The sequence below is a fragment of the Kogia breviceps genome, chromosome 8 (genome assembly GCF_026419965.1).
Source record: "Kogia breviceps isolate mKogBre1 chromosome 8, mKogBre1 haplotype 1, whole genome shotgun sequence".
Taxonomy (NCBI): domain Eukaryota; kingdom Metazoa; phylum Chordata; class Mammalia; order Artiodactyla; family Physeteridae; genus Kogia; species Kogia breviceps.
Genome location: NC_081317.1, coordinates 63,628,171 through 63,645,265, shown reverse-complemented (window position 1 = coordinate 63,645,265; position 17,095 = coordinate 63,628,171). Strand labels below are relative to the sequence as shown.

At 35.4% G+C, this 17,095-nt stretch overlaps 1 protein-coding gene across 47 annotated transcripts in view; it reads right to left on the bottom strand.

Annotated features, from left to right (window-relative positions):
* Positions 1-17,095, bottom strand: part of PTPRD (protein tyrosine phosphatase receptor type D) — a 2,126,684-nt gene that overhangs the window by 971,697 nt on the left and 1,137,892 nt on the right. For all 47 annotated transcript variants that reach the window (XM_067041545.1, XM_067041546.1, XM_067041519.1 and 44 more), the window contains one exon: positions 13,949-13,982. The gene's annotated coding sequence lies outside the window, so the exon portion shown is untranslated. The remainder of the gene's footprint in view (positions 1-13,948; positions 13,983-17,095) is intronic.

Sequence of the window (17,095 nt, the reverse complement as noted above, 5' to 3'; positions counted from 1 at the left end):
TCAAAAATGTCACAGTTGTTTTCCTGTAATTCTCAACAAATTATTTTCATCAAGCAAGAACCATATATTAAAATGTATATATTTGTCAGCTAGTGAAGATCAGAGAAAAAAAATAATAATGTAAGCTAATTTACTGAGTACTTATTATGTGCTAAATACCTTTCATATATCATCTTCTTTCAAAATACAACTCCATAAGCATGGCACTATTATTGACCCTATTACATTAATAGGGAAAGAGAAGTTCAGAGATACTACAATGTTTGCTTATGGTCACATGGCCAGCAGAGTCAGGATTCATATTCCAGCTTTCTGTGACTCCAGAGCCTTTGGAATCAATCAGTATGCAAAATGTCTTCAGATACTGCCTTACCACTGATCAACAGTGATAGAGTTAAAGGAACAAATATCAGAGGCAGATGAAGCAGAGAGATGAGGAAAGGAGCAAACTAACTACAAGTGACAGGAGTGGTTATGGATGAGAGACAGTGGGATAGTGCCTATTGAGCAAAAATTTTAAAATAATATTTTAACTTTCATGAACAGTGTACCTCCTTCATTTGAAATAGAAATGTGCTCAGAAGAAATCATGCACAGTACCCCTTCTGATAGTCGAGTATACTCGTAAATTTCCCTGGCATATCATCACCAGAATGTTTTTATATTTCCATAGTATGAGAATTGCATTTCAGATCAAAATAACTTTTTTGCAATGATAATATGTTTCTTTTGTGGTTTGGCATGATTCAGATTCTTGTGCTATTCTGTAACTTTTGTACATTTCTGGCATGATTCCCCAACTAGATTATACCCTCTCTGAAGACAAAGCAAATGCCTTAATTTTCTTTATACAGTTGACCCTTGAACACCATGGGTTTGAACTGTGTGGGTCCACTTACCCTTGGATTTTTTCGGTAATAAATATCACAGTACCACACGATCTGCAGTTGATTGAATCCGTGGATCCAGTACCACGGATTTGGAGGAACTGCATATATGGATGGCAGACTATAAATTATACTCAACTGTGCGGAGGGTGAGCACTCCTAAACTCCCGCATTATGCAAGGTTGACTGTATTTCCCAATGAACCAAATCCTTTACATACATTTAGTAACTGATAAATATTTGAGATTCTGATTACAAAATAATTAAGCAGATGGAAAAAAGTTACAAGAGCCTAAAGATTCTTCTCAAACCGAGGGTGTACACGGAAGATACAAGTTCACCATTTTATATTCTCAAAAGAACTTGGATGAAATGATTTAAAAAATACTAACACAACTAAGCAAATTTAGGATAAGAAGATGAGAGAACTTAAATAACTTGCTCTTAAACATCCTGAGTATTTGAAGGAAGCATTGCCATGCTTGAGAGTTTCTTAATGCCTTAAGTAATACATTGTTAAAGTCAAATGACTTGGCCAAGGAGAAATTGCAAATTCAGTTATTAACACATTTTATGCTTACTTTTATTTCTATGAAGGAGTTATAAGCTTTCAGGAGGGACCTTAATGTACTTCTAAGGATAGGCTAAGTTATGCTACAGTAACAATCAGGTCCAAATCTCAAACATTTATTTCTACCTTGTGCTTATAATTTCAGAGTCAAAGGCATTCGGCTCACCATGGCCACTCAAGAACCAAGAATGATAGAGCTTAGTTGCTGTCAATGACTTGACAATCATGTTCCAAAGAGAAGAAAGCACACTGTGGGGTCCAGCAACAACAATGAAATATTTGTCCCCACAGTGATATATCACTCTGTTCACAGTATATTGGCCAGAACTAATATCAAGGCCCCATTCACTCACAAAAAGTTAAATAAGTATAAACCTACATACTGGATATACTTGGCAAACAACCACATTGTAGTCAGAGCACATTGAATTCAAAGTATGAGGCATTTTACCAACTTTTTATATACATTATTTTGATCACAGACATATAATATACATTTTGCAGATAAAGAACATACATCTCAGTAGTTTACTTGTCCAGGGTCACTTATCTAGTTGGCATAGAAGATGATAACTAAACCTAGATTTATCAGGATTTTCAACTTCCCATGTTGCATATTATAAGAATCTGTGTCCCGTTTACCTTGGGTATGAAAAGATGATATATGAACAAAAGACTAGGAATTTCTCTGGGTCAAACGGCTCCAACCAAAGAGCTTATTCAATGTAGAAACATCATCTGTGTATGACTCTGACACTGATCACCTAGTATGTTGAAGCTAGTCTTTGAGTTCTTGCAATAAGAATCTAGCACATTTCCATTTAACTTATAAAACATGTTCCTTCCAGGGTTTTGGCACTTGTAACAACTTTTCTAATTAAACTAACTCCTAGAAAATAAACAGTTTTCTTGACATTTTAAAATTGATTGCTTTTTCACCCTGGTTGTTACTATTTCTTGTAACTTTTAGGTATCAGTTGTTTGCCAATACTATACAATAAAATGAACTCCTTGATCACTAAGTACTACTATTGGGACTTTTCAATATGATGCATTTTCTCATCACTAATTGTTTCATGCTTCACTATTGTTTTCCAGATTCTCAGCGGTGTCTCTGTTTGATGAGTGTTGAAAAAAAATTTCCACATTGGATGTGACATTAAAAAATAAAGTTCCTCTGAAACAACTGTGCATCCTGAAACTCTCAAATAGTTTAAAAAGCTGCTCACAGTAACCCTCATAATTTACTGAACATGTATGCATGTTCAATATATCACTTTTTCTAAACAAAGTATTTCAAAGTTTGACGTATTTACATTTTTTTTTTCTCTAAGGTGTTATCTGAGTGATAGGAATTTTATTTCCTGACTCAAGCTATTTCATAGGTTGAACAAATGCATAACTTCTAACATAATGCCACAATGTAGACATGTTATCGACATAAAAAAGAATAATGAATCAACATGTTCTGTCTTCATTTAACAAGCATCCCCATGTCTGAAATCCTTTAAAATTGTTTGGTGTTTTCACCCATTTTCATTTGGACTCACAAGCACTGTGGAGACAGCCAGAGGCTTCAGTCAAACATTTTTTCTCCACAATTTTCCCCCCAATGATATAGTTTTTTTTTTTCCTCCTTTTATCAAAAGCCTTCAGACATAGGCCCACAGAGTAAGGTAAATGAGAGGAAAGTGAAGCTCTAGACAATCTTATACAAGTAGCTCAAAATGTTTACAGATTCTGCTTTTGCTCTAAGACTAACCTAGGTCAGTAATCACAATAAACCAATCCTTTCATACATATTTTCAAGAAAGCAGTGAAATAAGATTACTGGTACTTTCAGTGAGCACATATTTCACCCCAGAGGGCTTCAAGCTACCCGGTAGCATGACTCTGTGTGTGTGTGTGTGTGTGTGTGTGTGTGTGTGTGTGTGTGCACGCGCACACACACACTCAGACTTCACAAAACTTAGTGAAGGTGCATATGGGCAAGGAGAATTATTCCCAGTATGCTGGGTGAGGGAACAGTCAATAAACCAGGCACCTTCCTATGCATATTCTTTATATTAACCCATTTAATCTATACAAAGTTGGCGTGAATGCCACTTTTGATTTGCATTTTTCATTTAAAGACGCAACCTTCTAATTAAAGTGAAGAGTCCAGATACACAGAAAGCAAACGGCAGAGGGGCAATCTGAACCTATAATTTCAATCATGTTTTTTAAAATATGCTGTCTCATAAAACAATTATGACCACCCACTAGGGGCCTCATTTGCATATATATCCTTTTGCTTCTGGGACAACTGTCTTATGAAATTTCAGAAGCTCAATGTGGCCTTCTTTGCCTTATGAAAAATACTTATCTCAGGTAAAATTTTAGACTTCCAGATGAAAAAAAATTGGAAAGTACTTGTCTATCTTGATCTTTGATGGAAGTGACTTACATGAGCCCAAGTCTGTAAGTGTAATACAAAGATAACTTCCACTGTACATTTGCATTGCCAATTACCTTGCATGTTTCCCTGATCCTAAGTGACCACTATGAAGTTTGTGAACCTCTGGCAAGCACATGGAGGCTCAGGCACCACACAACTTATCACCCAGGATTACCAAACTCCTAGTCTGCCTCACAGTGAAACAAAGAGGTATAGCACTTAGCCAGGGTCTCCAAATCTCCCTGGCAGATCTAGTGATACATTTTAGTAGAGAAGATCCCAGCAAATAAAACTGACAGATGACTGAGGGTGTGTGTGGGGAAAATGAATGGTGGTTTCAACAGCTTCACAGAGGTGGTGAGATTCTTGGAGGTGATTCAATCATCTGAGAAAGTAGTCAACCAATATGAAGACTAACAAACATTTTATAGCAGTGGACATAGCAAGAATCTGGGGAGGAATAGAAGAAAGAATAGCAGTAAAATGTATTTTAAATAGAAAAATATTACGAAAAAATGAAAACCTTTTCTCAAATGATACAATTAAAAAATTTATATGTAAAAAATACACAAATATTGTGATTAACATTTCTGTGTTCATTTCTTAATTAGGCACTCTGAATTAAAGAAAAAATAATGAAGGCAAGAAGTAGGTTATAGGTCTGAGGCTTCATGAACAGTTGGCTATATTCTTCAGACTATTTTGAAATATAAGGGAACTGAGTGGCTGTCTCAGGCTCCTGAGCCCCAGTACAGAAGAGATTTCCTTCTTCTAAAAGGAGAAAAGAAAAAAAAAAAAAAAAAACTCTTCATGTGAAATCTACAGGCTGGGCCTTCCAAGAATTTGTGTCTCAATAGAGCTAATCTGGGAAATAGCAGAAGACATTCTGGCTATGTGCTTATTCAATGCCAGGAGGTGCTAAAGACTTTGGATATGAGTTTAGGTGCTGAGGATGATTGGGAATTTGATTTTTCCCTTTGTACGAGCCAGCATGGCCAAAGAAGAGGCTTACATTTGAATGAATTTCGTGGAACAGTAAATGGAACAGAATATTTCAGCTAATGCTTTCAGTATGTGTTTATGTGAAATCTAGTAAAAACCTAGAGCAATAAAGTTAATGCTTTATCCTTTCTAGCAAAGATTAATTCTTTTAATAATTCAAGTTGGTTTATCAGATTTGTTGAGGGAATTTCTACTAAGCAAGTGGAAGAACAGTTCAGGCCTAGTGTGTCTCATTTTGGTGAGCATGTATTATCCTCCCCCATCCCAGATTTTAATTTAGTGATTACTTTTGAAATTAAAATAAATTTATTGAGGATACTTAATCATCCCCCCCCTTTTTTTTACCCCGAGGATAAAGATTTTTGGTAATATCACAAATCTACTTTAAATAGGTGAACATAAAATTTGTTGTCTATGCTAGACATTTTGGAGATACTTTCGAAAGTGAAAGTTCATGCAATTCTTAATAATTATCTATCTATATATATATGGTTACACATGGAAAATAGACATGAACTGAGATGGTTCGAGCAAACTAGTACATAAAGTTACCTTAGTTTTAAGCATCAATCCAATTAGGTATTACAGAAAAGTGACTGTAAATAATTCTATGGCTTCACTGCAAAATTAGCTTTCAATCACGGGCTTATTCTCATTTACAGGTTTATGAAGAAACATGATTCAACAAATGCATTTTCACATGAAAGGGTTAAATATGCCAGGCTAAAACTGCCATAAGAGAAAAGATAAAATGAAATTTTTTATTCCTGTAATTATAGGTATTAAGCCAGGAAAGTATGTAGCATGTGCATATTAAAGCATTTGTTAATTCCTCCAAGATAGTTTCTGAGACATTAGAAAGAATCAATTAAAAACAGGCTTTCTTAGACAGAGTATAAAGGGAAGTGATAATATTGCTAACTCTTGGTGGAAAAGAAAATATTTGAAAGTGGGAAACTTAATCCAGATCATTAGGGAGAGTTAGTATTGAACAATCAATTGCAATGTGAAAATACTGTTATGTGAAGCTATAGAATTCTCTGTGACTTTGGTCAAGTTACTTAAACTGTCAGTACCTCAGCTTTCTCATCTGTGAAATGGATATAATTATAGTATTTCCATTGTAAGGTTGTTGTGAGGATTAAATTTATATGTATAACATGTAAAATAGGGATGATACATAGTAAGCAGTATAATGTCTAGCTATTGATTTTATTGTGCTCCCTAAAATAATAAAACTTTGATCATATTTTGTAATCATTTATCATGACTTGCAATAACTTTCTGTTCCACCTTCTTTTGCTTGTTTCATGTAACATGACATAGCAACCACTGACAAACACATGTCTTTATGTGTATTACTGCGGTAAAGAACATCTTTTTGTGTTGTACCTCTCATGCATTCATTCTGAAAACAGCTAAGCAGGGAATCCTCGCATAAGAAAACTATGCAACCATTAGTTTGTTCAACAATTAGTTACTGAGCATTTACTCTGTACCAGGGTTAGGGTATACAAAAGGGAACATTCCATTCAAAGCCACCGTCTTAATACTTTCTATAGATTGTAGTAGGAAAAGTTAGACAAATAAACACCTTTATAATAGATGTGGTGGGTAGGTGCTCTGGAAGGAAAAGAAAATAGATTAAGTGGGATAAGAAGAGGCAAAGGTGGGGGACAAGATCATTGTGATAAGGTGACATTCGAGCAGCGACTTAACGGTCACAAGGGGAAACCACCTGCTCTACGTTGGGAAAGCATTCCAAGAAGGGAAACAAGTACATAGGACCTCAGCCCTGATGTTGCTTAACAGATTGCAGGAAGAGCAGGGAAGCGGGGTTAGCTTGAACAAGCAGTAAAGGGGGATAAAGACAGAAGACCAGGTCTGAGAGGAGACCAGATCACGAGTAACTCTTAAGGTCCTTGTAAGGACTTTAGCTTTCAACCTAAGTAAGATTAAGGAGAAGTTCGAGGGTTTTGAGCAAAGACCATGTGAAATTGGAATACAGCATGCTTAGATTTTTGCTTTTAATATGGTGATCAAGAGACACAGGGAAACAAATTCCTGAGCTCCCTGAAACACTGGCCTGCAACCAGTCAATGGGAGATTCTGTCCTCCAGTTCTCCAGGTTCTCTACTGTCCTAGAGTCTTTAGAGGAGAGATGAAAGAAGTGAGAAAGTGAGAGAAAAGAAAAGAAGAAAGAGAGAAGAGAAAGAAGCGATCATTCCTGTGCAAGTAGGGCTCACTGCAACTTCTCAGACAGTCACGACTGCCTTAAAGGAGCAACTGAAGCAGAGTTCGTGCTGCTTCTAAGGAGGACAGCAGCTACAATGTTACTGGGTTCTGAATTTCCTAGTTTTGCCATGTAGTTGCTTTGTGACCCTGAGAGAGTCACGTGTTTTACGTCTCAGTTTCCTCATCCTTAAAGTACGCTAGATCTGCCTCCCAGGCTGGCTGTGAAAGGTAAGTGCCTGACATATAATATGAGAATATCAGTGTGTGTTGCTACTGTTTATGATAACAAAATGAGATTTGTGATAAGGTAGTACGGATTGCAAGATGGTGCTTATCAAAATATCTTTATTATAAGATGTTCTTTACTGTAAAATGCACCATTAAGGGCTACTGTAAGGCTAAGTAAGAGACTACATTAAATGTTCTAATTGATTTTTAAATCTATCTAATTTTCAGAAATATTAAAGTGTTATTAATACAAGGAGAAATGTCACTTTAAAATGACAGTAATATGATTACAAAAAAAGGAAGAAAAAATTTAAAAAGCAGTATTTGGCTAATACGTAAAACATGAGATCCAATAGGTAAGACTATTTCTGCCATGAAACTACCTTAAATTAGAAACCACAAATTATGGATGCATGTGCCAAAATATGACTGCTTTAGCAAGTGGTGAATTTGCATATACAATGATTTTAATCAAAATCACCTACTTGATTGCACAATTATCTGTTTTGCATACACAAAATCTGAATTCTGTACACGTGAATCCTCATTTGTACATGCACCCAATTATTTTGTTGGTGCAACTAAGAAATCCCTATTTAATATATTAGGGTGTTAGTTATCTTCCATTTATAGCAATGTGGATTCAGTTTTTACTGACTAGTAAAACAGAACTCCTGGAAGAACATGGGAATGGATCCTACTTCTACTTATGACAGAGGGGGATGCTACTACACTTGCATTTTATGCCAAGAAAAAGTAAAAAACATGTTTTCTCACACATGCTTTTGCTTCTTTTTGCCTTCTTATTTAGAAGTTATTTCAAAATTTAAAGAAGACTTTAGTTCACAGGGAGAAGCCTTGAGTGGTGATCATATTGAGCTCACTCAGTTTTCCACATTATTAATCTATAAATGATGGGAGTAGGGTGTTGATCCAACTACTCTTAAGCATTAGAGAAAATTTAGAGCTGGTAAAAAGTACCAAATTTATAGTCCTAAAGACAGATGCTCTCTATGGAGCTCCTAAACAACAACAACAAAACAGCTTGAAAGCAGTGAGGCAAAACACTCTATATTATTCTGGTCTTGCTGCACATTCAAGAATCTCCTTGGCCCTAAGTGAGGAAGGTGTGGTACAATAGATTGGGAAAATTGATGACCACAATAATAAGGCTCTAGATAAGCAGGATGTCTGTTTTCTAACCAATTCATCCTGACAGGCCCACTGGGACACAAGCCTGTTCAAAATCCAAAGTTATTCACAACCTCATGTTAACAGGTTGCTCTTGCATTATAGATGGGTCATTGGTAACAGCAGGTGTCTTTTGCCATTTGACTCTTTCAGACTCAGGTCTTTTCTGCATGCTTTTTGGATCACGCTTGAGGATTCAACTAAGATCCTATTTGGTAACCTAAGTAGACACAATATTATCGCTGTTCCTCCTACTGTTTACTCAAATGCAGATGTGTACTTGTGACAATGAGATTCTACATTAGGGCAAGAGTAGAAATCCAGTTTGTAAATATTCACAATTTTTCCAACTACGTCACGATCCTATTTGGTAATCAGACTTTCAAAAGCTCTGAATCCTCGAACTTGAACCTTGCCATCCAGCTCATTATTGAGTGCTGTATAATAAATTTCCTCTTGAATAATTAAATTTACTCATTATTGTTGGAATCCCAGGTCAAGTCTACCTATGGTGATTCTTCAACAATACCATGTGGTCTGTTTTTTTCCAATGTTCACTTTCAATATCTCCAGGGAAGAAACGCGCTATAGTAATTAAAAGCACAGTAGGTCTTGGAGTCAGCCATATCTAGTATGGGAGACTGAACCATGTCTCGAGGTATTTGTGCACTGGTTTTATTCCTTCCTGCAGTGACTTCGGGTTTGGACATTCGTTTTGACCAATGAGAATTTAGCAAGCATGCTGCAAAGTGAGGCACTTGCAGCGTGGCTTGTTCCTTGGAACACTCCTTGGAACTGAGCTGCATGCTGTGTGAAAGTATAAGTTATTCTACTAGAGATGAAGGTCATGCGGAGAGCCTCTGGATGATGGATGACTCATCATGTAGAAAGAGGGGACACATGAAAAACTGAGACCTCCAGTTAAGTACCTACTTGAATGTAGCCACATAAGTGACCCCAGCCAACTTTAGGTGGAGCAGAATACCTGCCCAGTAAACCTACAGAGCCATGAGGAATACCAAATGGTTATTTTAAGCCACTGAGATTTAGGGTGGCTTGTTACACAGAAATAGATAATTGATATATCTTGGATCCAATTCAGGTTCCATTACTTGTTTAGCTATGCAACTTGGGCTAGTTGTTGAAGCTTTCTAATCCTCACATTTTCCAGCTCTACATTATAACAATAATTATATGACCTCATAAGATTGTGAAATGGAAAAAAAATAAAGTAATAAAAATAAAGAATTTAGTGCAATGCCTTAGCCATTGTAAGCGCTTAATGAACAGTAATTTTTATGATCAATTTCAGCACCTCAACCATCACCACCACTATGACAATCATCACCACTAACACTGATGCCAATACCAACACCGCTAACATTGCCACAAACACCTTCCTGCTATCTAATGCTTTCACGATGCTCTTTGTGTCTACTGACAAAATGAAAATCAATCTTTCCCAACTAAGACATTTCTAAAGCCTCATATACAGGCAAAACTTCTTTCTTTATGGTCAGTGATGATGCAAAGCAATGAAAGTAACTCATTTAGATATCCCTTCACATTATTTCATTAGTTTACTAAAGAGATAAAGAGATTTAGCAAGATCACTCAGAAAGTAAATGGAATAGTCACATTTGAACCCAAGTCTTCTTGCCATGAATACTGTCTTTTAAAGAATGCTGGCTATTCTGAAAACAAGAGCCTCCCATGAAAAAGGAATTTTCATAAAGACATACATTTTGTATGGCTTACTGCTCTATTCCTACCACCTCGTGCTTAGAATCTGCTCTAGAAACACTTGTTAAATACATTAATCAATTGAATGTTGATAAGTAGTTTAGCAGAGCATGGGTTCTAGAGCCAGAATATCTTACACCAGAAAATCCCAGTTCTACCATTTACCAGCTACGTGAACTTGGGAAATTTAACATTTTTGTTCCTCACTTTCCTCAGTTGTAAAGTGGATAACAATAGTACATGTTATCTAAGATTTTTTTAGGGCATATGAAACTCTCAGATCAGTACCTGACTAATAGTAAGCATCGTATAATACCTAGTATTGATCATTATTATTTTGTTGTTATGTCGAGTTCTATTGTTATGTGGAATAGTACATATAAAATATTAATTTAAAGCAGAGGAATATGTTTACATATTGTAAGAAAGCCAGGAAAGAATGTAGTGTGCGGTCTAAAACAATGGCTTGCAAGCTCTGCTCTCAATTAGAACCATCGGATGATTAATGAAATTCCGATTCCTGACCAATTCACTCTCTTCTCAATTCTCTATATTTATAACAATTGTACCAAAGGATAATGTTTGCATAGTCAAGTTAGGAAAGCACTAAAATCAAATTAATGTTAATAGTGCAAGTTCAAGCACCCTATGATTTGATTAGGTAAGATATTTTGGAGTACGGGGATTTTTCTATTGCCCTTCAAATCCAATCAGGTGAGGAGTTGAATATTCTACCCAGGGTTCACACCACATGCCATTTGGATGTCTCTTCTCTTCTTTTGCTTCTCCCTTCTCTCCCCTCATACTTACAGAGAAGGTAACTACTCCTCAGTCAGTGATACTGACTCTCCTGAAATGTGAGGAAAAATTTATGGGGGTTGGTAGGCCCTTGTTACCCAAAGTGTGGTCCATGGAGCAGTAACATTGACAGTGTGTTAAAAATACAAATCTCAGGTCTTAATGTAGGGCGTTGGTTCTCAACTCCAGTTCCCCATGGAATCACCAGGAAGCTGGATCATTAATCTTTGGATACCAGGCTCCACCCAAGAAACTCTGCGTTAATTGTTCTGAGGTTGGCCCAGGTGGTAACTATTTTTTTCTCAAATCCTCCGGTGGTTCTGACATGTAGTTGGGGTGGAGACACACTCATTTCGAGGAAAGAGAGCAGAAAACTTCAGATTGATTTTAGAACTTCTCCTTCCATGGCCTTCTCCAGGCTCCTAGGAGAATCCAGGTTCCAGAACGTCCTTTAGATTTCCTTACACCACTGGACAAGGAATTCTTGGCTTATTATTCAGGGCTACTGACCCACCCTGCCTAGTCTGACTTCTATCCTGCCTTCTTGATAATCTCCATGGAATCTGAATAAGCTTAACTAGCTAGCTAACATTCATAATATTAATAGAACACTGTACTACATTTTCAACGCAAAAGTCAAGTACTTTCAAGCACAGCAATGTTGGTAATGTTTACTTATACTATGGTTAGGACTCCAACACCCATGACCGTTGTTGTTTTTTATAATTTTACTGTTGCAGGGTGATGATATTATGGCCTCTGAATGGACTGCAATGCTTTAAAAATGCATCTTGTTTTGTAAAATCTTATACCTCATGCACTTGAAAATTATTTAACTCAAACAAATTGACTTTCTTTAATCCTTCACAGTTTATCATGGATTAAACAGTTAATGAGAGGGAAGCTAGACTTTGGGGGCCAGCAAGATCCAGTTCTCTTTGTGTGTGGCTGAACTAAAACCGGAATTTTTCTCTAACCTTAAGATTGACCTTTACAAAGTGAAATAAGAGCACAAAAAGTCAAATCCAAATCAAATGCTTGAAAAGTCACCTCTCAACTGAAATTCCTTGAATAGGGAGTAGAAGAAGAGAATTATTTATATAATATCTTGCTGTTTCTTGAACCAGCAGCTTTAGCATTACTTGAGAACTTATTGAAATACATATTCTTGAGCTTTAGTGTAGTCCTACTGGATTAGAATCTACATTTTAACAAGATCGTCCAGGTGGCTCCTAGGCACATGTAAGTTTGAGAAACATTAGATAGTATACATTGGACTCACAAATTTTTTTTCCTCCAACATTTGTTCTTCCCTAATTCAAACCCCATACAGCATCCCATACATTTGTCCATTTCCTCTTTCTTATCCAAGCTCTTTATAAACTTTTCTTGCTTCTCCAAATTTCTTGTTATCCCTCCCCCAATCACCTGCCTCTCTGGCCATGTCTTATTTTACCAAAAATCTAGTCTATGGGCAGCGGCTGGATGATATACAAAGGTACATTTTCATTAATTTTTTTTCTTTATTGCAGTTGAATAAGAGAGGCAATAGTGAAACTTTTTCTCCGTCTACTCTAAACCAATAAACTCTCAAAGAAGTAAAACGGGTAATGTCCTGATGCAAAGTCTTCTCCTTGTAAGTCTGAAAATGCAGAGTCCATAAAAATACCAGTTTCCCAGTATTGTAAAAACATACAAATATGTTCAGTTTGTTCCTCCAAGATAGAGATAAAAGGGTACCGACTTCTTCAGAGATGAATTAGATTGATACAAACCACACGCCCTCATCTTAGTTTTCAATGACCAATCATGATAATCCAAGGCAATTATGTAAGTTAAGATACAAATTCTTTTCCTACTTTCAGTTCTTTTAAGAAAAGTAGCAAAAAACAAAAATAATTATCTCTGCCAGTAAGTGTTGGGTGTTTCACTATCGATATAAACACTATAAAAATTCCTTCTAAATACTTAATCAGTAACTAACAACAAGATACTATTTTTATAATTGATTGAGAGTGTGAATAAGTGAAACATCTGTGAAAACAAACATCTCCATTGACATAATGGGGTTGGAAACTAAATTCTTTGTTTTAATTGAAAAAGAAGAGAAGAAACAAAACATCTTTAAAAATCGAATGTATTGCCAGAGAAAACCTCTTTCAAATTTCCTTTGTTGAGGGTATACCATTGCAGCCTATATTTTATTATCATTATTATATTTCACAACATTTAGTACCATGTTTCATTCTCCTACATGTAATATTACCCAATAGAAATCCACAAAAGGAACCACAGTACATTCATAACAAAGACAACTGTCTTTCAACTTCTGCTTTCCAATATGATTTAATCAGGTATGAAACCGGAAAAAATGAGAATCAGCCTGTCCATAATGGCCATGATCATTAATACCTCCATGAAATGAGGGGAGAAAAGAGAAACATCTGCTTCTTCTTACCAAACTTCCAGATAATTTAAAAATACTCAAAAATTATTTCTTTAAAAGACATTCTACTGCCTCTGATAGCATGAACATTTGTATGTTTTCTCAGGGTCATCCCTGGGCAAGCAGATGGGACAAGTGAAATGGAAAACATTTGGAAAAGAGTAGCCATTCCTAGGCTCCTGGTATATGTGTACAGGAGGCTCTCTGATTTCCAATTTTGGCTCAGATCAGAAGAAAAAAGGTAAGGGTTACATCCCTGAAAAAAAAGCTCAGTCTACTCTAGGGCATGACTGACTTTCAATCCATTTAAGCGCTCGCATTTTTATGGGTTTTAAAGGTGACATAAATCCCTTTGAATCTTAGAATGAAAAACATTCAATGCAGATTTGAGAAGAGAAAAACCAACTTACCACAGTAGTTCAATTAATTGACAGGCACCATCATCTGAAACAACAAAAACATATTTTGATATTACAATCATAAAAACTACCAAACTTTTCAAATTGTCTTAAAACACATACTGTGAATTTATATACAGAAACAGAATCAAATAAGCAATGAAAATACCTTGTCTGATCTAAATCATTTAGTTTTTTTTCAGATGAAAGTGTTTCATCCCCACTATATTAGGTCCAAATTAGATAACTGGTTGTTTTTCAAAATCTTTTGTATACACACACTGGCATATGTATATTTCACAACATGTTCTTCTGGTGTTCAAGTTTAAAAGGTAGGCAGAAATACAGAGTCTCCTACATAATACAATCTTGGTTCTGAAATGAATGCAATCATGACACACTTATCCAAATACACAGCTCTGATAATGCCATATAAATTAGTTCACTGAGCTCAAAAATTATCTCTATTGTCCATACAGAAAAAAGCTATAGTATTTATCACAGTTCTCAGCAGCTTTAGTCAGCTTCTCCTATTCTCCCTAAGATTCTCTCCCCAAATTCTCCAGCACATCCTCCTTCTACTTTACAAGTTTATCTCCCACTATTTTTCCTTGCTCTGTGTCCTCACACCCTGTATTAAACATATACTTTCTTTTCTTTAACAATATTTTAATTTGCTCCCTTTCTTCTGCCTCAATATTCTTTCTACCCATTCTTTAGGTCCACCTCAAATAACGTCTCCTCAGTGAAGCTTGTCTTGATGCCCAAAGAAGGAATGAGTCTTCTTTTTCTAGGTTTTCCCACCACATTTTGTATCTTATAACCATCTTCTGTCATTTAAAAGAATAGTTGCATTGCACCTGTTTCTGCTAATAAAGCTTTAACTTTAAAGGACTATTAATATCTATTATGAATGAAACACTTTAGTTTCATGAAAAAACAAATTAAGGAATTGAAGAAAATTTCCTCTCTTGATAAATGACTTTGTAGGCAAGTTCTTTAATACTTTTTATACCATATGGGAATGCATTTTCTCTTTTTTTGTAATATTTTTAAAAAGCATTATTTGTGCAGGGTTGAATTTTATATGGAAAGGTGATAATACATACTAGACCTCTATTAGCACTGCATATGTTTGAAATTAGTGTTTTGAAGAACAGTGACACATTTGCCTTCAACCATGAACATGGTCACCCCAGCAGCAAGACTGACATTAGTAGCATCATCTTAGGAAAAAAAAAAATCTCTTTATGTAGAATGAAATGATAACATTGCCTTGTTGGTAATTTTTTTACTTCTGGCCAATTATGTCAGATCAGACTGCCTATGTGAAGCATGCAGGTGTATTACACATTCACAATATCTCATCCTTCATTCTCCTGGTCCCACAATCACTTTGGGCTTCAAAATGTTGGCAAATAATTCTGTGCAATTACTCATATCAGGGTTTCTTTTCTTTTTTCCCTAGATGATTATAACTTGGCTATCCATATATTTTATTAAAGACTTTCTTATTGTTTTCATGTAACATAATAAATATCCAGAAAAAGTACCATTGAATTATTAAATTTTAAATTACAGATGTAAACATTTTAATGTGGATATTTAAAATAAGAGCAATGTTTCTTCATTTGGTGAGAGGGAGAACTTTATTAGATTCTTTGTACCTAAACCCAGCATGTGATATTTCATCTTCAGAATTATGTATTCTTTATTCCAATTCTCTACAGTTCTTTTCATAGGAAGAACAAGGGTATAACACGTAATTAAGGAAAAAAAATATATTTTTTTAAAAATTGTGATTCAAGGGAGATCCTAAAGTAAAATAATACTCAGTAATTGAACATGTGTTGATAGTTGAGTCTACAACCAGGTCATTAGTGGACAATTTCTCCTACAAGGGTCAAAGTTAACCAAGTGTTTTAGCATGAGTAAATAAGATATCATTATGGAGGTACCTTCAGAAATACTAATAAAAATGAATTTGTATTTAATTGAGTTTAGATATAATTATTAGTATCTGGCAACCTATATGACTTTGATTTCCTTAAAAAATAGAGTGTGGACTTTACACACTGGTTGGTTGAGGCTGGTACTTGTAGATAAGGAAGCAAAAAAATGTCAGTGGTAAGCACCCTGCAATTTATTGTTGCCTTGCTCTTCTGTGCCAGATGTAATGCAAATATAGCTGGGCTAGGAACTTCAGGGATGGATGGTAATGATCTGATGGCAGTCTCCTGTTTCATTCAAAAGACAACCAAAATGTAATAAAGAAAATCCCATTAGAAGGAAATGTTTAGCAGGGAATGTTCTCATTGATATCTGTTCCAGGGATATGCCAACAAAGATTTTCTTTCACTTGAGTGGAATTGCCAAAGTACAGGACCAATCAAAATCTCTATGTCTATTGAATAGTACCAGAAATATTTTCAATTATCTGTAATTTCTAACATTTTCATCTAATTCACTACCTTTGTTTATCCATATTTTCTATCTTTCTTTCCTCCCTCCCTTCCTTTTTGTCAAATATATTTTCCATTCCCTTTTTTTCGTCTGCATTTTGATCAGGTCCTGAAAATGGCATCCACAAAATATGGAAATCCTTCCACATAAAGCAGATAACTTACTAAGTGTATACTAAGTGTATAATTAATGGAGAAGAAAGAAGATCCTATCAAAAACTTTAGAACTTTTGTTTTGACTCTGGAGTTGCTGGCACAAGTGTGAGAATGGAGTCATCCCAAATAAAATGGATTATGGGTAGCACATTCACCTATATATTTTTTTTTCTTAAAAGAAGTTTTCTGAAGACTTTTCATATGCAAATTTATTCAAATAGCATTTACAATTAGCCATCCACCTCTCTATATCTGACCATTTAATTCTCATAAAGGGCATTTATTTTCTATAAAAGAATCCCAGTGTTTGAATGCAGGAACAGAATACTAAATTGAATATAATTCCAGTATTGTGATTATATTATTTGTTAGAAAACGAAGTGAAGAATAAATTAAATATGTATTACTGCCTTCTCTGTATATCTCTATAAGCAGGTGGTAGGAAGAAGCCAGCTATTTCTGTATATACTTGTAGAACCAATTATAAAAATAATTACGAAAACAAATGCAAATAGGTACCGATTCCGGGCATAGAAAATTA